Here is a 21,863-nt window from a genome sequence, read left to right as displayed (position 1 = left end):
CAGGGAGGGAGAAATACCACGTTCAAGTTTCTCAGCATTTTCCTTTCCAGTGGCCCAACGCCCCCCATCCCCGCCAGGCCCCCCGCCAGGCCCCCCGCCAGCCCCAACATGCCCCCCATCCCCACCATGCCCCCCGCCATGCCCAACATGCCCCCCATCCCCGCCAGGCCCCCCGCCATGCCCCCCGCCATGCCCAACATGCCCCCCATCCCCGCCAGGCCCCCCGCCATGCCCAACATGCCCCCCATCCCCGCCAGGCCCCCCGCCATGCCCAACATGCCCCCCATCCCCGCCAGGCCCCCCGCCAGGCCCCCCGCCAGCCCCAACATGCCCCCCATCCCCGCCATGCCCCCCGCCATGCCCATCATGCCCCCCATCCCCGCCAGGCCCCCCGCCATGCCCAACATGCCCCCCATCCCCGCCAGGCCCCCCGCCATGCCCAACATGCCCCCCATCCCCGCCAGGCCCCCCGCCATGCCCCCCGCCATGCCCAACATGCCCCCCATCCCCGCCAGGCCCCCCGCCATGCCCCCCCGCCATGCCCAACATGCCCCCCATCCCCGCCAGGCCCCCCGCCAGGCCCCCCGCCAGCCCCAACATGCCCCCCATCCCCGCCAGGCCCCCAAGCCAGCCAGTGGCCCCAAATCCATATTGAATTAAACTCACTTGTTGGTCTGGAGGACCGTAGAGTAGCGCATACTGGGGGAGGACCCCATCCACAAGTTTCTCCAACTCCTCTCCAGTGAAGGCAGGGGCCCTTTCCCCAGTCGCAGCAGCCATTGTCCCTTCCAGACCGAGGTCACAGCAACACTTGCAGTATAGGTCCTCTCCTGTGAAAGTTCAAGTCGCAAGTGGATAAGTAGATAGAAAATGGTGGTCACGTCCGCGGCGGTGCGTACCGCGGCGGTGCGTCCCGCCACCGCCGGCGCCCTTCGCCATTGGCTCCTGAAACCCATAGGCTTCAATGTTAACCAATGCGGCTTCGCGCCGCGGTCTTCGCCCGCCGCCCGCCGCGGTGTGCCACGCCAGCGCATTGACCTCACATCCCATTGTCACACTTCACAGGTCAGGCAGCCGCCATTTCCAGGGCCCACATGGCTCAATTTCAACTGCGTCACACAGGCCTAGGCCTTGCATAGCCACTCAGACACGCCATTCACTGCATAGAGAATCGTATACTGTGCTAGCTGTGAGTACGTACCTGTGGGTTGCTTGACTGTGTGCTCCATGTTGTCCTTCCTAGGCACCGTCCGCTGGGTTGGGCGAGGAGACGGATGAATCCTCCCGTGTACCGACCGCTGGTGGACCTGTCGACAATGGAAGAACGCCACATTATCCTGACCTACCGTCTTAACCGTGCCACTATCCATGAACTGTGTGCCCAGCTGGAGCCCGACCTGATGTCCCCCATCCGCCAACCCACAGGGATTCCCCCTCTGGTGCAGGTCATGTCAGTACTCCATTTCTTGGCAAGTGGGTCATTTCAGACAACCGTGGGAATTGCTTCCGGGATGTCTCAGCCCATGTTTTCGAAGGTGTTATCCAGAGTGTTGTCTGCCCTGATGAAATCCGTGAGGAACTACATCATTTTCCCTGAGGTGGGCGAATTGGCTACAGTGAAGGGTGATTTCTACGCCCTTGGACATATTCCCAACGTAATTGGTGCCATTGATGGGACCCATGTGGCTTTGGTTCCCCCAAGAGACAGGGAGCAGGTGTACAGGAACAGAAAAAATTACCATTCAATGAACATCCAGGTGGTGTGTTTGGCTGACCAGTACATCTCGCATGTAAATGCCAAATTCCCAGGGTCAGTGCATGACGCCTACATCCTCAGGAATAGCAGCATCCCTTACGTGATGGAACAGCTACAGAGACACCGTGTATGGCTAGTGGGGGACTCTGGGTACCCCAACCTGTCGTGGCTACTGACCCCAGTAAGGAATCCCCGGACCAGGGCAGAGGAACGGTACAATGAGGCCCATGGGCGTACTAGGAGGGTGATCGAACGCACCTTTGGCCTCCTAAAGGCCAGGTTTAGGTGCCTGCATATGACAGGTGGATCCCTAATGTACTCACCTAAGAAGGTGTGTCACATCATCGTGGCCTGCTGCATGCTTCACAACCTGGCTTTGCGCCGCCAGGTGCCTTTCCTGCAGGAGGATGGTCGAGACGGTGGTGTTGTGGCAGCGGTGGAACCTGAGGAGAGTGACAAGGAGGAAGACGACGGGGCTGAAACAGACAACAGGGACAGAATCATTGAACAGTACTTCCAATAGGACACAGGTAACATTTCAAAGATAATTTAGTAAATGTTAACTACTCTCCAGCATCTCTGCTGCCTGTCTATTTGCCCCAGTGTATGATGACTGAGTTTTGGCTTTTCCCTCCCTATTTCAGATCTGGGGTCCCCACTACGAGTCCTGTGCTTCGTTTCCCCATGGACTACAGCTTTGTGGCAGCTGTTTGTTGACTTCACCATGTACAAGGACATATTTGCACTGTCATGTCAATTACAATCTATTGAAATCACAGCCAGACTCCTGATATTTTGGTGCAAAATAGGTGTTTATTGAAGTGCTCAAAATGGGATGGGTGGTTTCAAGTGGGTGGGGGCTATGGTGAAGGAATGTCCATGGCAGAGTCCAGAGTAACAGTCACACAGGTGCATTGTCCAGAGGCCTGTGGAGAGATGGAGCATGGGACTGTCACCCTGACAATGTGGGACAGTGGGATGACATCAGGTGGTATCCTTTGCTGGCGGGGGTCTTGACATCCTACTCTGTCTTCTTGCGAGATCTCAGGGCCCTCTTGCGGGGTGGTTCTTCTCCTGCAGGAGGTGGGGGTCTGGTGGGCTGCTGCTGTGCGGGGGCCTCCTGTCCACTAGCGCCGGCGGAGGTGGATGGCTGTTCTTGGTCCAGGCTAGTGGCAGGGGCCCTTGGGTGTTGTTCAGTGTCCGCCCTGGTGTTTACGAGGTCCTGCAGCAGCCCTACCATGGTAACCAGGGTGGTGTTGATGGCTCTGATGTCCTCCCTGTACCCCCGATAGTGTTCCTCCTGCAGCACCTGGATCTCCTGGAACCGGGCCAGTACCGTCGCCATCGTCTCCTGGGAGCGGTTGTATGCTCCCATGATGGTGGTGAGGACCTCGTGGAGAGTGGGTTCCCTGGGCCTCTCCTCCCCCCCCTGTCGCACAGCTGCCCGCCGAGTTCCCCTGTTTCCCTGGGCCTCTGCCCCCTGGCCGGTGTGCCCACTACCACTGCCCCCAGGTCCCTGTTGTTGTTGGGGTGGTGGGTTATCCTGGGTGCCCTGTAGTGGTAGACACACCGCAGATTGACGCGCCCTGGAGACAGAGGCATGGGCCCGCTGGGTGGGAGCTGTGCTGGTGTTCCCAGAGGGGTTTGGGTCTGTAGTGGCCTGGGCCTGTGTGAGGGGAACCGACTGTCCAGAGGTCCCCGATGGTCCGGGCTGGTCATCGGTGTCCAGGTCGACAGAGCTGCTGTCATCGCTGACGGCCTCTTGGGTGGGGGGTGTGGAGAATTCTGGCCCCTCCGCCGCGGTGTGTTGACGGTCGGGTCCTGCAGGGGTATAGAGGTATGGTTATAGTTTCAATGTGTCGCATATGGGTGTATCTATGGGTTCTCGTGTCCCCAAGTGCTGCCATTCGTGTGTGGGGGCTTTGGTGAGGGTGGCTTGTGGGGGGGATGTGTATATGCATTGGGCATGCTTTGGTGATGGGTGTCCATGCTTAGTGGACGCATGCAGGCCTAGGTTTTGGGATGTGTGGGTTGTGATGGTGAGACATTGGCGGGGAATAGGTGTGCTGGGGGTGGGGGTGAGGATGGTGGTGGGGGTGAGGATGGTGGTGGGGGTGAGGGTGGGGGTGAGGATGGGGGTGGGGGTGAGGGTGGGGTTCGAGGATGGGGGTGAGGGTTGGGGTCTGATTTGGCATGCAGGTGGGGGGGAAGCAGTATTGAAGCTTCAACTTACCAGTATCCATTCCTCCGCCGACTCCTGCGAGGCCGTCAGGATGCAGGATGTTCAAGACTTCCTCCTCCCATGATGTGAATTGTGGGGGTTGAGGTGGGGGTCCTCCGCCAGTCTTCTGCACGGCGATGTTGTGCCTGGATACCATGGAACGCACCTTCCCCCGTAGGTCGTTCCATCGCTTCCTGATGTCTTCCCGATTTCTGGGGTGCTGTCCCACTGCGTTCACCCTGTCGACAATCCTCTGCCATAGCTCCGTCCTCCGGGCAATGCTGGTGTATTGTATCTGTGTGCCGAACAGCTGGGGCTCTACCCGAACGATTTCCTCCACCATGACCCTGAGTTCTTCGTCTGTGAAGCGGGGTTGTCTTTGGGGTGCCATGGGGTGGTGTGTATGATGTGTGGGGTGGAGTATGTGTATTTAAGTGAGTTGAGTGTGGTGGTGTGTGTTGTTTTGTGTGTGGATAGTGTGTGGGTGATGGTGTTGAGTGGCTGTGGCTGTTATTTTTTGGATGCTGGTGTCTCGCTCTTGCCTTCTTTCCGAATTTTTTAGCGTAGGGGTTTGTGGGTGATGTGGGTGTGTGTTTTATATTGTATTGTGTGTGTGGGAGTGGTGTGTGTATGTGTATCAGGTGTGTGGGATTCAAATCGTCCAATGTGGCTGAGTTTTGTTCGTTTGTGTGTATTCTGACCGCAGCGGTGTGTCCCGCCAATGGAATACCGCGTTTGAATGACCGCCGCGTGGATTCGTGGGTCGTAATGGGATGGGCGTATTTCTGTTGGCGTGGCGGTGGAGGTTTGGTCACCTCCACCTTTCCGCCGACCGCTGGTCTGGCGGTCTGTTGTGGCGGTCGGATTTTCGGAGGTTTGCCTTCTGCGGGTCAGAATGACCGTGGCGGGTTTCCGCGACCGCGGCGGGATTATGGAGGATTTCTGACCGGCGGTAGGCGCCTTTTACCGCCGAGGTCAGAATGACCACCATAGTGTCAGGAGAAACCATATGATACAGCAAACGAACGGCATGGAACCATACTTATGTAAAGTCCTGAACCCAAGACATCGGTATGTCCTTACGCATTTGAGAATAGAGTCTTTTCATCACCTTGTTAGCTTTCCCTTGATTAATGACTGGTCCCCACAACTGGGAAAATGCCCTTGCGACAATGTCTCTGATCCAAATACAATGCATACACTCCTCTTTTGTAAATATTATCTAACTTCGAGGAAAATGTTTGTGATACCATTTTTAAAATTAATGCATTTTAAACAATGTCGCCCAGCTTTTTTGTATCTCTTGTCCCTTCCGTCTATCTTGGTCTGCAATGGACTAGCCTTATTCCTGTGCTCAGTGATTAAGGCTAGATCACACCTTGAGGCAAATGAGTGAGATTTTTTAGGCGTTATATCTGAGACCTTCTTATCTGTTTTAACCAAATTGTCTATTAACCTTTTTAACCTCTTTTATTTTTTTAGTTGGTTGTACTTATATTCATATCTATATATACATTAGCATTCCTCTTTTTTTGAATATTGTTTTTATGTGTAATGACTTTTATGATTGTTAAATCCAATCGAATAAAGTATTTTGATGATGATGATGAAATGAGTCACCCATACATCCTCTGCAATGAGGCAATCATCAGCCTTAGTGTTGTTGTCTGAAAAATATGGGTGATTTATCACCTTCCAGAATTTAGAAGTGTCCTTCAGCTCAGAGGCAGCCAGAAGTTCGTCCCAAGCCTTGGACCTAATTTCTGATTTCCTATTTCCAAGAGCAGCCTTATATTCGGCTCTAGCTAGTTTAACTAATTGGCGGGAGGGGGGAACTGCTTTAAGAGCGTCTTTAAGTTTTTTATGAGCAGAAGAACACACAGAGTCAAACCATCTATGAACAACTGGACCCTTCAAGGGCCTATTTACCACCAAGGCTTGCGAGATATCAGTACTTAAAAGTTCAAATTCATGGACTATACGTTCATGATCTAACTGCTGGGACAGACACATATTAATAGAATCAGTCCTAGTTCTTATAATTTCCTGATTAAATAATTTTGGATTTATTTTGTCCCATTTTATGCGTAAGCCACAATTTGAGTTATAAACAGTACTAGCTCTCAAACTTTTATTCTTAGGAACCTGATTAATGTTTAAATCCAAATTAATGCTGAGGGGGTTGTGGTCACTGGCACAGAGAGGGGTGATCTTAAATTCTTGTATTAGATGATAATCAGAGGAGCCAATAAGTATATAATCAATGATGCTCCCCTTCGGTTTCCCTGTGAAGGTTGGTATATTGCAGGCATCAGCAGCCAGTTTCTCCGTATCGTGTACCAAATCAAACTTACATGTAAAGTAATTTAGAGGATCTCCTTCAGCAGTGTGAGTGAAATGGATTGATGACTCTCATCGGGAAAGGCACACAGTTCCGTAGGTTCCTTGCAACACAGAGGAGTGTTGAAATCCCCAACCCATAATACAATTAGGTCACTAACCTGCAAATCATTTGATGAATCAATAAAATCTGCTACCTCTTCCAGGCATCCAATAAGGAGTCCCCGGGGGATGTTATTATAAAAATGTAAAATCAAAATACCTTTCCGTCCTCTGATAGATACCAGAACAACAATAAAATAAGGAGAAGACCAAATTAAGGACACGTTCAATAAAGGGAGATGTAAGGATACAAGAACTAAGAGGCCGCCACGTGCTCTCCCCATTGGAGAGGTTATAGCTGGCTGACACAGAGAAGTAAATCCATCCAGAAGGAACGTAGCCTTAAGACCAAGTCTCCTGTAGACAAATTATGTCATAAGAAGAAATAAAGCTCGTCCAATCCGAGTTGTCAGTTTTGGACCGCAACCCCGCTATATTCCAACTAATCAGGGTTAGTGGTCTAAACCCAAGACATGGTGTTAAATCTCTAGTATTTATAGGAGTTGACAAATCCAATACAGACTTTCCTGCATCCCAGATAAAATCCTCATAAACATTCCCAACCATTGATCTCACCATATTATTAGGGTAAGGAAAATCCGCGGCCATCAGTCAATCGTTCTCATCAAGGTAGTTGAGAGCCAAAAAGCAATTACTAGTAGGCACATTTACCTGCAATTGGGACCGTACTGAGACAGGTGTGTGGATTCTTAAGTCAGCGGTGGAGCGAAGTGGTAGGAGCGAGGGATCATAAAATTGACACAGAGGGTGTATTTGAATCCTATTAAGTGACCTGTTACATTGGTCAGAGTTAGCCAAAAAGTAATCAACTGAGCAAGGATTTGCTAAATTTAAAACTACATATTCTCCCTCATCCATTTTCTTTGAATATCCAACCCTCTTCACTCTGCGCACCATAAGAATCTTATCATTATGGTGAAAATTAGGTTTAATATTAGATTTCAACCAATGACCAGCCTTCCTGATTAAAGATTGGGTGTCTTCTATTTTGGAACTCTCCAGAGAGGGAATGTTTGATAAAACCAATATATACGGATTACAATCTGGAGGTAGGTGCAGAGAGTTTGTATGGTTTAAAGATTTATTATGCCCCGTAGCATGCAACCTAGAGGAACAAACTTCCGTGGACAGCCCTTGAGCAGAATCATTTACAAAATGTTCTTGGCCAGAAACAACCTGTGAGTTGGCCAAGAGATTATTAACTCCTTGAGGTAACAAAGTAGGTAAGAGGTTGGTTTGATGTACCGGGTCTTGACTATGAAGTTTTCCCGTATTTAATAATCCTGGATTAAGTAAATGGGATAAAGTACTAGTCACATCATTACAAAGACAATCAAGCTTTCTAGTAATCCTTGTGATAAGTTTCGCCTCTAAGGTTGCACAAAATGATTTAATTTTAGAGTCTATAGTGCTTGCAAGATCTTCAGGGGCACCCTTCTTCATAGAACATTCAAGGTGGAAACCAAGGCAATTGAATTCTTAGCACTTAATTCCGGGTGGGAGGATGTTCTCTTTTTAGAGCCCAGATCCTTTTTTGTGTTTTTAGACTTTTCCCAGCTCTCCTCTTCTTCAAAGGAGGGGAATCCACCTGGGAACAGGAACTTTCCAAAGATAAGTTACGATTGGGGTAGGAGAATTGATTAAATCTGTAAGGGGAATTGTATCATGACCCAACTGTGTAATATTAGAAGTCAAGGCCGGTAGTAAAGGCCTGGATCTTGAAACAGTGTTTATATGAACAACAGGCTCAAGTGGGGCCAGCTGAGCAGATTTCGGGACCGCCCCAATCCTTTCTTCAACTTGTTCTAATTCCGATTAAATAGCCCCAATTACAGATGATAGATAACTAGTAATGGATTGTTGGACTGAAGAGCCCTTCCCACAATCCCCCTGCTGCAGACTAGTTTTCCTTTTCCCCATGATATATAAAATTCCCACAAAATACCCTTAAACAGCAATATTAAAACCTTCTATCCTAGACGTGGATACCACAAGTCTGAGAACACCTGAGATAGGTTAGAAGGTACTAGGCAAAATAACCAAGCCCAGCCCCCAAGAACACCAGCTACTCCACAAGACAACGCAATTTGCTGAAGCACTCCCCAACAAAGAATGACTCCTCACCAGAGGAAAGGGAAATCTAAAATTTAAATAATAAATTTGTAATAAAAGCTCCCTAATAAGTTACAGAGCCTCTAAATTACTGTAGAACGCACACAAACTAGCCCGGGCGAGGGGGCATTGTTTAAAAATAGGTTTGGAGGGCTACAGGTTCCTGCCATCTACTCCCACCAGCCAGCAACGATGAAGCAGTCCAGTGCGTCCCGCAGAGAAAAGTTAAATTAAGTTTGAAGGGGCTGCAGATTCCCGCCCCCCAGCTCCAGTCAGCGAGCAAAGATCAGGGAGACCTGCGCGACGAGCAGAAATGTCCCCTCTCTTCCCTTGATACAATGCACACGAGACCTCCTGGACTGCAGGCCTCAGAGGGGGGTCCCGGTCCGGCCTCAACCAGTCACAGACGGGCACAGGACGGGCCTGCCGTTGGCCCGGGCATCACCCGGGCGCGTCCCGCGAAGCGGGCGCGCGATCAAGATTTAAATGGGCTTCTGGGTCCCGCCCTCAGCAGCGCCGGACTCTCCTTGCCTCAGTAGATTAGCGCGTCCCGCGGCAGCGGGTGCGCAATCACGATTTAAAGGGGCTTCTGGGTCCCGCCCCCGGCAGCACTGGACTCTCCTTGCCTCAGTAGAATAGCGGGTCCCGCGGCAGCGGGCGCACGATCAAGATTTAAAGGGGCTTCTGGGTCCCGCCCCCGGCAGCACCGGACTCTCCTTGCCTCAGTAGATTAGCGCGTCCCGCGGCAGCGGGCGCGCGATCATGATTTAAAGGGGCTTCTGGGTCCCTGCCCCCGGTAGCACCGGACTCTCCTTGCCTCAGTAGATTAGTAGTGTGGGGCTCTAATTGTCTCAGTGGTCTTGGTGTCTCCCTGGTGGCAATGATTTGCAATCGTAAAGGGTTGTGGTTAATGTGGGTGTGTGTTTTATAGTGGTGTGGGTGTGTGGGTGTGGTGTGTATGGATGTCAGGTGTGTGTTGTTTGAATTGTCCAATGTGGTGTTGTCTTGTCTGTGGGTGTCCATTGTGAGCGCGGCGGTAAGTACCGCCAATGGTTTACTGCCATTGAATGTCCTCTGTGGTGATTTATGGGTCATAATGTGATGGGCGTTGTTCTGTTGGCATAACGGTGTGGGTTTTGATACTGCCAGTTTATCACTGACCTTTGGTCTTGCGGATTTGTGTATGTGGCTGTATTCTGTCGGATGGATATCCGCCGCCGCGGCTTTAAATTAGCACCCGTCAGCGTGGCGGTAAACAGGATTTACCACCAATGTCATAATGGGGGCCTTAGTGCTAAAAATGAAGGGAACTGTGAGAGGGTAAAATTAACACAAAAACAAAGAGGGAGAGGAACAAAGAAAAAAAAACATGTCTCATGTGCTGTAAATTTGACTGGCTGTCTGGTCTGCTGCAGCATGATTGCAATGGATCATGGTCTGAAATGGAGTGTGTTTTATAGTGTGTTATGCAGGTATCCGCAATTGTCCAATATGTATCAAGTGTAGGCTACTAGCATCTAACCAATAGTCAGAGCCATAGTACTACACTGAACGGGTACTGCGACAGACTCAGCCGTCATGGGCCGGCCAATGACACAAATAGGATTTGCAGGATTCTGCCACAAGACGGTGATGGAGGGCCTACTCATCAGCATTGGAGTCCGCCACTTCTGCTGCAGGATACGGCTTGTGCAACCTATTGGACTCTGCCTTGCCAGTCTTTGGCTTAGCCACAATACATCTAAATACAGGTGTGGAACACTGCGGACTTGATGGTCTTTTCGGGCCCACAGTCAAGGCGGCTCGGCAGTAACACCATCAAGATCTGTCTTCTGTTGTAGATGAAGTGTACCATGACATCCCAGCTATGTTTTTATATTTTGATTAATAAGGGTTGGATGAGAAAACAGCAACTTTCACACCTAATCCTGGACACTTAGATCTATAATTGCAGGACATTAAGGAAGAGAGTGACGCCACACTAATTGGAAAATGAAATGTTTTAAGCAAACAGCACAAGTTGCTGTAAACATTTTTTGTTAAGCTTAACAGGACATATTGCTTTGCTGAGTAAAGCAGTCTGCAGCCCCAGCCCAGTCACATCAGCTGAAGGTGGTGGGAGGGGAGGGGTGCAAAAACCCTTGCAGCCCAATGCGTGTTTCCCACCTGGTTGACTGTTTTGTGCCACGACACTGGCCTTTTACCTAATCGGTGTCAGACCTAGCAGCAAGGGTGATAAATACATACAAAGCTTTACAGATCTGGCAGTGGTACTCTTTAAACAACAAATTGCAACGTTGTGGAAGGCCTGCACATAGCCTGACACAAGGTATTGGCTGTGGATTATTGGAATGGGCCAGGACAGAGACTAATGCAATTAATTACCTTGGCTAGATTGCAGGGCGGTGTGGACCCAGTGGTGACTGTGTGGGATGTCTGTGTAACAAAAATGGAGGCCAAAAATGATGAGCGACTGCCACAAGTAGGGAACCAGAGGCACGCAAGAACAGATAGGGGCGCCGGGGGACCCAGCAACACTGCCATTAGGCCACAGAACTTTCCAAGACACATTGAGTGATATGGATGTACAGACCCTTGGTTCAATGTGTCTGAATGCAGGATGAGGTCAGCATTGTTGTCATTTAGGGGTTGCCAAGGGTCACACCTGCTTGCCCCTTGTGACCCCTGGCACTGCCTCTGCGACCCCTGGCCTTAGAAGTGGCAAATTCAATGCCAGGAACACAAAGGCAGCTCATCCTTTTGGTCATCGATTGGGGGACCATTTTCCTTGTTTTTTGTCATTAATTTACGCTAATATTGAAAAATATTTTATTAATTACTATTAGTGTAATAACAAATGGATGAAAACTAACTGGACTATGAACCCATGGCAGTTGAGGTAAGTAAAAAATGTTGTGTGCGTTCTTGCGGGTGAGAGTGTATGTATGTGAGAGCGAATATGTGTATGTGTGTGTATGTGTAAGCATGCTTGTGTGAGTGAAAGTAAAAGTTAAGTGGCATGTGATGTCACTCCTGCTACCCCTGGCATTTTGGTGAATTGAGGTTCATGGACATCAGGCAAATTTCTGTGGTAAACATGATTATATACCCTTGGATTGCGCTCCTCCGCACCTTGATGTACACATTTGTATTCATAGTGTAGGATTCAGCATTCTTAAAACTCCAGCACATTTTGTTCCTGAATGGGTAAATGAATTTAACCAAAAAAAACAAACGTATAAAATAATATAATTTATTGAGTTTATTACCGATCAAGACAGAATTTATTAATGTATGTTCCTTTGAGCGGATTACTTGGTTTTAATTGTATAATAAGACTACAGCCTTTTGATCTCCAACTAGTGGTTTTGTTTCATAAGTTCTGAGATTTGGATTGGGAGTTTATGAGGCTCAGTACTCCTAGTGCAGTGGTTATGATAGCAACAAGCTCAATTGTGACCCTTTTACCTCTACTGGGTATTGCTCCAACTATTTTCTTGAGCTTCTTCTGTCTCCAGAATTAGGTGTAACCAGCAAACACTTTGGCCCTTCATTGGGTGTTAGCAGGTGTCTGTAGACCTTTGTGAAAAAGGTGCTTTTCAGTCATGAAGGACCAGCACCACCCCTTCACTCAGATCAGTGGTTCTTAACCTATGGTCTGGGAATTCCTGGGGGTCTGCAATGCCTTTTCAGGAGGTCTATGACTGCTTAGAAAATTACATAATATTAATAGAGTGTATATAAATAAAGAAGCAAAATGTAACCCTGAAAATTTAAAAATGTTTAGTAAATGTAAAGCCATTTTCAACTAGAGGAAACAAATTAAGGTTATGGCCTCAGATTGTTTTGTGAGAAGAAGTGCAAATGCTTCAAACCTAACATAGTATGGACGATTGATGGCCTCAGTTCAATATAGAAAAGCCACAACCTCCACATTCAAATGACAATTTAGATTTTTTTTTTATTTGTTTGTAAATGAATTAAAATATGTAATTGTTTGTGTATTTGTTTGATGAACGCTCTGTGTATTGTTTAGAGGTTCAAATCGTTGAAGTTTCTTAAGCTGGAATCACTGGCTTCCAGTAATAACTAAGTGGGGGTCTCTGGATTCCAATACTGATTTACTGGAGAATCCTGGATTCCAGTAATGATTATGTGGGGGTCCACAGAAGTCAAAAGGTTAAGAACTCCTAACCTAAAGCCTTTCCTCCTCACCCTTGTCACCCAAGATGTGAGGCTCAGATTTGGGTTACAGTTAATCAAGACACTTCTATCAAACAGCCTTTCAGAGACGCACCCACTCCAAATAATTATTTTTCAATGTAAAGAGGTTTGCAAATCAGCTTCTACATCTGCCTTAGACAGCTCAAGGAGGAGTAGCATACACATGTCAGAGGCCTGGGACCCTTCTCAGTGTCCAAAAAGACTAAGGTTTAAAGGTGCGGAACCTGTTACTTTCCAAATACAGGTCTCGCCTACACAGCAAATGCACGGTGTTGTGAGATGTAATGTTTACAGTTCAGTAGGCTTGGAACCCATCCACAGTGTACTATTAGTTGTTTTAATTGTCAGTCTCATTTGCAATCTTTTAATTGCTTAATAGGTTTCCCTGCCTTTCTTGCGTTAGTTCCTTCCTGGAGCATGGACCAAGTATGTGTTCTTCCTCATCCGTTTGCAATATACTATTTTGTTTTATAAGTGTTTCAGTATTATTCCTTTGGAATGTGTTTTCCCTACTTTTCACAAACGCACGCTGGCTGGATGGGAGGGAGTGTGAGGGAGCCTCTAGTGATACACTGGGTTCAGGCTGAACTTTACATTTAAATCATAGGAGGCAGATAACATTTATTTGTTCTGTGATTTCGTGTTCTGTGTCTTTTGGGCAGAGTGAACCTAAGTGATTGACAGTACTCCAGTGACCATTAGACTAGCAACGTGCTGTATAGTTCTCTTTTGTTTAATATAGCATCCATCTCTATACACAGCACTCTAGAGACTTGAATTGTATTAAAATGATCATCAATTCCATTAAATTGGGGATAACTAGTGTTGAAACGTTTTTCTCTGCCGGATACCATGTGTTAAACTCTTGAGGTTTCACACAAGTGGATGATAATAACAAAAAAAATCCTACAAAAAGTAGTGGAGAAAGAGAGTAGCTCTTTGGCAAACTAATACAATGGGATCCAGAGCCAATGAAGGTGATCCAATTTTAATTTGTTTGCTGCCACCTGAGAGGAATTGGTGACACAATTAAAATTATGTTCCATTTAACCTGGCCCAGAAACAAATGAACATAGATGAAATTATGTTCCATTCAACCTAGCCCAGAAAAACGTGTGGGTTTCTTAATCAACATTTCTGATTGCCCAGCGTCAAGGGTTGAAAGAATATCTTCTCTGATGTCTGCAGTTGAATTTCCTATATCCCCATGAGGTTGAAAGCCTGATTGTAATGTGACAAATGTCAAGTAATTTTTGAAGGTGGCATATGACTTTGATCTGAAGTATTTTATTTCGAGGGAGGGTAGATATAAGTCTGTTGTTTGCTACATTCACAGTGTCTGCAGTTCTTTCATTATGGAGGGTTACCGTAGCTTTCTTAAATCTGTGGTTACTAACCTTTGTTGGAGGGATGTTATTAAAATTATCCTGATATTTCGTTCAGGAGTAGTAGGAATGTTCTTTAATGGTGTACACAGAGCAAGCTCAGCTGTTTGGGACTTTAATCTTAACTCAACTCTGTTTACTTTCTTAGGTTTTATGTTGGAAAAGGTAGAAACGTTGGACTGGCAAATTGTCACCTCCTTTGGGATGAATAAAGCTCCCTTTTCTCTTAAATGTCACACTGAATGTTTGTGATTTTATTTTCAGAGATGGTTTAAAATATTGCTTTGTCTAATTGTTGCCTGGTTAAGCTGAATAGCCTTGTACATTTTCTTTGCTTTCTGAAGAGTCTTGTGATAGTTTCTTCCATAAGCTTTGCAGATATGTTTGAAAGAGGCATACAGCTTTTTTTTTCTCCAGAGACGTTTGAGTTTATGACCTTGTTTTTTAAAGTTTGACAGGTTTGTATCAAAGCACTTGCTAATTGACTTGTTGGCTGGCGTGGTTTTTAGCCAAGAGGGGGCTTAATCTAGGTGTCCTGGTGGTGTTAAGGTAAATAGTATTGAATGGAGGAACATGACCAGTATCAGCTAAATAGCTGGGCAGACCTCAGTGAAAGGGGCTAAAAATGTGGCTGGAGGCTGACAGACCTGTAGTTGTGTAGAATATGGCTGATGTGCCTGCTCGCTTTAAGGATATTCAACAAGTGTCTTTTTCACATAGGTGATCAGGGAGTGGTGTGACCAGGATATAAATTCAACTGTTAGGCCTATTGTGTTTAGAACGCAGGAAAAAAACAAGTCAAGAGTATGTAACACACTGTAGGTTGGAAACGAAACCATTGGAGTGAACTCTGTTAGGTCTATGATGCCAATGGCTTATTTATTGCTTGAAATGTTCACCAGAAAGTTGAACTGTCAGAAAGCATGGCAGCTATTGTGTCCTTATCACAGTAAGGCCAAGCACTGAGAGCCTTAGCTTCTTTCCAACTCTGATGAAGACTATGGGTTTCCCTTCCCTTGAAGGTCACCAATGACACATTTAGTTGGTATGTTCCAGTTACTAGAATTGTGCTTCAGATCCCCCTTGTGGATGAATGGGTTGTTGATAGCCAGGATCTAATTATGACAGCTGGACAAACCAAAGTTGTCACCATGGAAAGCGGATATAGGACATTTAAGAGCAACCAGCAAATAACGCAATACCGTTTTTTTCAGTTAGCCATGTTCTGCCTTATTTTCAGGTTAAATAAATAAAACAAAGGACCTGATTTAGAGTTTGACAAATGGGTTATTCTGCCAGTAAGGTGATGGATATCCCATGTGCCGTATTACAAGTGCCAAAGGATATAATCAACTTGTAATTTGGTGGGCGAGACATCCTACATGCTTGTGACGGAGTAACTCTGTCTGTCAAATTCTAAATCAGGCACAGAGAGTGTATGTGCGTACATTTTACTTTTCTTTCATTGACTGTTATCTTGAGCAAGGAAGAAAAACATTTTGTTTTTCATGTGCTTCTGTACAATCTGTATGATGGTGATCTATGGAGGGCTGAGGAAATGGCATATAAGGAGTGAGGAGTGAAGATCGCTAGCACATTCTGAAACTAGAGAGGGGCTTTTCCTGTGGCTTCTGTAGATACAGTTTCCATACCTCACAGAAGGGGGTAGAGTGAACTGTGACTTGGTCTGCAATGTGAGACAGAGTAAAGTAGGAGACTATTTTACCACAGCATGTACATTACAGAAATCTAAATTGTGATAATTAATTATACTCTTATATGTATTATAGTGCTTTATAAAATATAATATGAAATCAACATAAAAGTCTTCAGGAAATAACATAGAAGTTGAACGTGTTTAGATAAGTTTTCTGAGGATAGGATCAGATTTTGAATGTATCCATTATACAGTGAAGGGCATCCTGGATTCATGTATATTATGTTTGAGGATTAAGAAAGAATTGGGAGAAGCTGAAAGCATCTCAAATGAGTTGTACCTGGATTTTGCGATCTGATGGTTTATAAGAGATTTGTGGTAAATAACATCCAGATCTCCAAATTTGCTGTGTTTCTGTTCTGCATTAGGAGGTTGTAGTTGTGAGGAAGAAGAGTACCTAAGAGGGTCATGGTGTAGGAAGAGAGCCAGGCTTCTATGCCCTTCTCTTATGTGATACATGTGCATAATATATGTTCAGCTGCTGAGTTTAAAAAAAAGCCAACTCTGTAAGGTGTGCCTTTGAACTGGGATGCCTGGGTTGAGGCGAGGAGCTGCTCAGCTCAGTTTGCGTGGTTAAAATCAATTATTTCTGTGATAATGTCTCTTGCAGTCAAGATGACTGATGGAGGGAAAATTGTATTGCTTAATGGACTTTTCAGTTGATGTAGTATTCTGGTGAGTTGTTAGAGTCCTGAGAGTCAGTGTTTTCAAATCTGAATGAGTTGGACCTTCTCTGGTTAAGAGGTTCAGGACATGGTCTTTGGGAAGGCACCTTCTGCCCCTCCCTATTCCAATAGGTTTTTAAAAATATCCTGTTTGTACTCTATTCAATCCCACTCCCTAGCTTCCAGGTGCTGGCCGCTCGTTCCTCTTCCCACACTTTTCCTGTGTAAATATTTTGGTATATATTATTTTGAAGGGCCTGGCTACTGCTGGTCTACTTACACCATTTTTCTACCCTTTGCATGCATTTTGTATTTTTTTTTATATATTAGTTTACCTTTTTTATTTTTCCTAATTAAAGTCCTCATCGCCTTTATCAAATTGATACCAACTATTCTAAATGTGCCAATTCACTAAGCATCTCATATCACAATACAAGTGATGCGCATGGATTACTCAGCCATGCCAGAACCAGTTCTCTAGAATGGTGTGCATAACAGAAGAGTAATTAGATTCCAATATCCCTGGACTTAACTGAATGGGTAAGGTGAAAAGTTGTTTTAATCACTGGACCCGTAGCCATTTTTCACAAACTAACCAATCATCGGAGACCAGAACTCATTGAGTGCCCTTTGAGTACATCTACTGTCCAACTTACAGCCGTTGTATACCTGTATTATCCAGTCCTTTCTTGTTGGTGGATTAGAATCAGTCCCTTTTTTTACATATCTGATACCGTGCCAACAACATCATATAAAACAAAAGGTAGTTGATAGGTTTAGATATTTTCTTTTGTCTCCACTCCTGGTAGAAAATAAAATGAGGCTTATCTCAATTTTCAGATTTGACACCTCTCTTATTACCTGAACTCCATCTTCCCAAGAGTTCCTTAACTCTGGGCATTCCCCAAGTAGATGGAGGTCTGCGGCATGTGGAAGGCCACATTTCTTGCATCCAACCATCAGCCTCCTTGATTTAAATTTAGACAGCCTTGAAGGTGTCCAATATGCTCTTTGGAGAGCGAACAGTTGATTCCTCTTGAGTGAGGCAAGCTCAACAAACTTGTACAGCATGATAAAATATACTCTTTATAAATCTTCCAATGGTTCATCTGGCAAGCGTCTTTCCCAATCGAGCAGCAGGGGGACAGGATTTGATCTTCCGCTTTGCACAAAGACAATACTGTTTTCACAACCTCTTTCTTTAGAGAAGAAAGGCAAAGACTAGTTTCAATGGTAATGTCCCTTTCCACCTTCCCAAGATGAATTGCAGCCCACACCAAAAGCTGGAGCCACTTTGAAAGTCTTCTGTTGGTAGTTCCCTTAAATAAGACCAAGTCTTTAATTTGTTCTGATCCAACAAGTCACCGCATTTTTCTATCACTGCCCCTTTGAGCTGAGCAGAGAGAACATCTTGTAGACATTCAGGAGTGCCTGGCTGTTAGACTTGGCATCCTTGGCGTGGTCTTACCTAACTTTTTGCCTCTGTTTCCAGGTTGTTGATGTGTGCTGGACTCTGTTTTTGCTCTTTTTTGATACTCTCAGCACTTTACCAGTGCTATCCATTGCTAAAGTGCAAGTGTTCCTATGTAAAATGTATATATAATTGGCTTTCCATGATTGGCATATTTGATTTACTAGTAAGTCCCTAGTACAGTGCACTTGGCAGGCCTAAACCTTCCCTTTTCTTACATGTATGGCACCACTAAGGTAGGCCAAGATAACCCCATGGGCACGGTGCAGTGTATGTTTAAGGTAGGACATATACTAATGTGTTTTATATGTCCTGACAGTGAAATACTTCCAAATTCGGTTTTCACTCTGCATGGCCTATCTCTCTCATAGGTTAACATGGGGGCTGACTTTAAATAGTATTAACGTGTCAAAAAAAAATATTATTAAAGTAAAGATTCCCTTTGGGAGCAGATAGAAATGTGGAGTTTAGGGTCTCTGAACTCACAAACTAAAAATACATCTTTTAGTAAAGTTTGTTTTTAGATAGTGTGTTTGTAAATGCCACTTTTAGAAAGTAGGCCTTTTTCTTGCTTAAACCATTCTGTGACTATACCTGTTTGTGGATTCCCTGTCTGGGCCAGTTTGACAGTTGGGCTGTTTGCACCTCTATCTAGACAGTGACACAAAGGGAGCTGGGATGTAGCCTGCATATCCTGAAGAGCCATCTGTGCTGGGAGGGAGGGGAGGAGTGGTCACTCACACCTGAAAGGGCTGTGTCCGCCCTCACACAGTCTAGTCTCCCACCCCCTGGTGTGTGTCTGGGGCCAGGTGTGGGCAAGGCAGGATCTTACAAACAAGAGTGATTTTTCTTTGAAGTTTGCCTACTTCAAAGGCAGAAATGAGTATAAGTAGTGGACTCAAAACCCCTGAAAATTAGATCACTTCTGGAACCAAGAGGAACCTCTGCCAAGGAGAAGAGCTGAGGAGAAGTATTGCCCCTGCCTGTGACTGTGCTTTGTTGGGCTATCCTGCAGTTGCTTCTTCTGCCTGTGAAAGGGGACAAAGACTGGACTTTGTTGTGCATTCCTGCTTGAGAAGAATCCCCAAGGGCTTGAACAGAGCTTGCTTCCTGTTGTTGAAGTCTCAGGTATATAGAACACAAAAAGAGAGTACTGGGAGTATTGCTATCCCACACCACCTCCTGAGAGAAATCTATATAACCACTAAGGATGTGGGGTAGTAGGGGTTGAGGGTGGAACTGGGTCAGTGTTTCCTCAATGGGCGGTATCAATTAGGTCGCCTTGAGATATGAGACGGGGAGAGCATGGGTGAAAAGTGTCCCAGGGACAGAAAGCTGTGTTGTCCTACGGGGGAGGGGGGAGTTCCCTTACGGACTAGGTGGTCTCACACACATAACAGTGTCTTGCTTCATCATTTGACCACCTAGCCCCACCCAAGTAAGATGATACTACTTGGGCGGACTCAACCTCTTGGTTAAAAAAACCAGAGGGAGTGCTGAAATTAAACTGACTGGATAAATTACAGGGATCCAGATGGGGTGAAGATAAAATTACCATACATGTCACCAGTTGCTACTAGTTAGTTTTTAATGGCGGTGCATGTTGGTAAGGTTAAGAACAGGGGAGAAGGTTCACTTGAGAATAATGTCTCCTAGAGTCTAAAAAGAAATACGTATGACCAACATGTTTCTGCCCTCACAAAGTGCTGGTGGGTCAGGGGCATTCGTCAGGGTCTAGGATCCCAGAGCACTAACAATAGGTGAAGTGCTCAAAGTGAATCATGAACGGCCTACCTGAACAGATGGGTCATGGTGTGGTAGGTCTGTAATGGCTAATAGATAAACCACAAATTAATAAGAGTGAGAGGTGGCACACCACTGCACATAACACAGCAAAAAGTGACAATGTATGGGGAAAACACTCACACACACATGCATTAATGACTTACCCCGGAGTCGGGGGCGGGTGGCCTCTGGTCTGGCTAGTGCCGGGGGAGGGGTATTCCCTTGTAGTCACACTCTAAGAAGATAAAGGGTTTAAGGGAGGGGAAAAAAAAGGAGGAGAAGGGGAAAAAAAGAAAGAAAAAAAGAAGCAAAGGAAAAGAGAAAAAAGGGGGAAAAACTGAGGATGCTGGTAAAGAGAGGGAGGGAAAAGAGGAAAGAAAGAAGAAAAAAGAGAGAAGAAAAGAGAAAGACAGAAGAAAAGAAATAAAAGAAAATAGAGACAACAAAAAAAGAGAGAGAGACAACAGGAAAAGAGGGCTGTTGGCCAGAGGGGTTGTCTCTGGAACAGGGTAAGGGGAAATCCAAAAAGGCATATAGGCTTAAACTTACCACTCCAAAGGGATTACCGAGGAGAGTACCTACATGCCGGTGCCAGGCCGCTCTGGTATTGAGTGGAGGGCTGGCCCGGTACTTATGGTGATGAGGGAGGACATAGCCAATGAATGCGAGGCAAAAGGCGGCAAGCAATCAACATGTAAAATGAGGAACAGATGTGGCTGGCACCGAAGAGTAACGTGCGTCCTGAATGGAGGAAAAACACCAGCGCTCCGGCCGCGCCCAGTGGGGGGGCGCGCGGCCGGGCGCCTGAAGGTGACGCACCGAGAGCGGTAGGGTGCGCCACGCCGCGCCGCGGGACTCATGGGTAATGAAGTCCCATGGCTGGGGGCCGTGTCCTAGGGACGTGTAGCCCAGAGTAACAAATAAGCGCTCCAACCGCGTCCTGTCTGAAGGACGCGGTGGGGCGGCCAATGATGACGTGCCGCAAGTGGTGCGGCGCGCAGAGCTGGGCCACGGGACTCTGGTTAAGAGAGTCCCGCAGTTATGACCCAGCGCTCCGCGTATACCTCGGTGGATATTACCGGGGATGGCCAGAGAAGGGGGGGAGGGGAGGGAAGGGGGTTTTATTAAAGGAACGGGAGTGAAAAAAAGGAAAGAAAAGAAAAGGAGGGGGGCGGGAAAAGGGGGAGAAGGGAGAAGAGGGGGGGGTTGGCTGGAAGGGGCCTGTGTAAAGGGGGGAAGGAAAAGGGGAGGGGTTTGGGGGAGAGGGGAAAGAAGAGAAAAGAGGGAAAGAAAGGGAAAGAAGGAACCGAGCAGCAAGAAGTGGGGAGAGAACGGAGAAGGTAAAGACTAATAGAAATAGAAGAAAATGTGGGGGATGAGGGAAAGAAAAGAGAAAGATGAATGAAGGAGAGAAGGAGATGAAAAGAAAAAAAGGATGATAAAATGACAATTGCTCTTTGCTCAAAGAGGTTATTTGGTTGAACCGAGGACAGTAAAATGCTGCATGACGTTTGTCATAGCAAGACATTCCGGAGTTAAGGACATAAGGAGGTCGTTTGGATGTTGCCATTGGATGGGGTAGTTATATGCTGGATAGAGATCAAGACCGTGCGGAGTCTATCTCGGTGAGGATATACTAGTAGTAAAGCTATTAGCCTAAGGCTGACCACTGGATATTGTCATTAAGTCCCATGGTATCGGTCCGCAGCCTCCATATCCATCTCTGTTCATATAGTAAGAGTTTCTGTTTGGCGTTGGTTGCTGTGGGTTTTAGTTGGTCCAATACCACCCATTGCATGTGGTTGGGATGGTGATTGTTGGTGACGTAGTGTTCTGTGAGTCTCGTGGCATCTCTTTTGCAGCGAATGGTGCTCCTGTGTTCGCAGATGCGTGTACCCACTCTTCTTGTTGTCATCCGAATGTATTTTTGACCACAAGGGCGTGTGATCATATAGACGACATTTTTGCTATTGCAGTTTGTTAGTTGTCTGAGTTCCCATGGTGTTCGTAGGCCCAAGTCTACTGTAAGGTTTTTTTTGGTGAAGGCACATACATTGCCGTTGC

General features: G+C 46.4%; 1 protein-coding gene across 1 annotated transcript in view; it reads left to right on the top strand.

The window, feature by feature from the left end:
- The window catches only part of ALOX5 (arachidonate 5-lipoxygenase), an 859,090-nt gene that overhangs the window by 100,890 nt on the left and 736,337 nt on the right, over positions 1-21,863 (top strand). The gene's annotated exons all lie outside the window — the stretch shown is intronic.

The sequence above is a fragment of the Pleurodeles waltl genome, chromosome 6, assembly GCF_031143425.1.
Source record: "Pleurodeles waltl isolate 20211129_DDA chromosome 6, aPleWal1.hap1.20221129, whole genome shotgun sequence".
In the NCBI taxonomy this organism is placed as follows: Eukaryota; Metazoa; Chordata; class Amphibia; order Caudata; family Salamandridae; genus Pleurodeles; species Pleurodeles waltl.
Note: the sequence above shows the minus strand (reverse complement) of the source record. Positions and strands in the feature narration are given on the sequence as shown.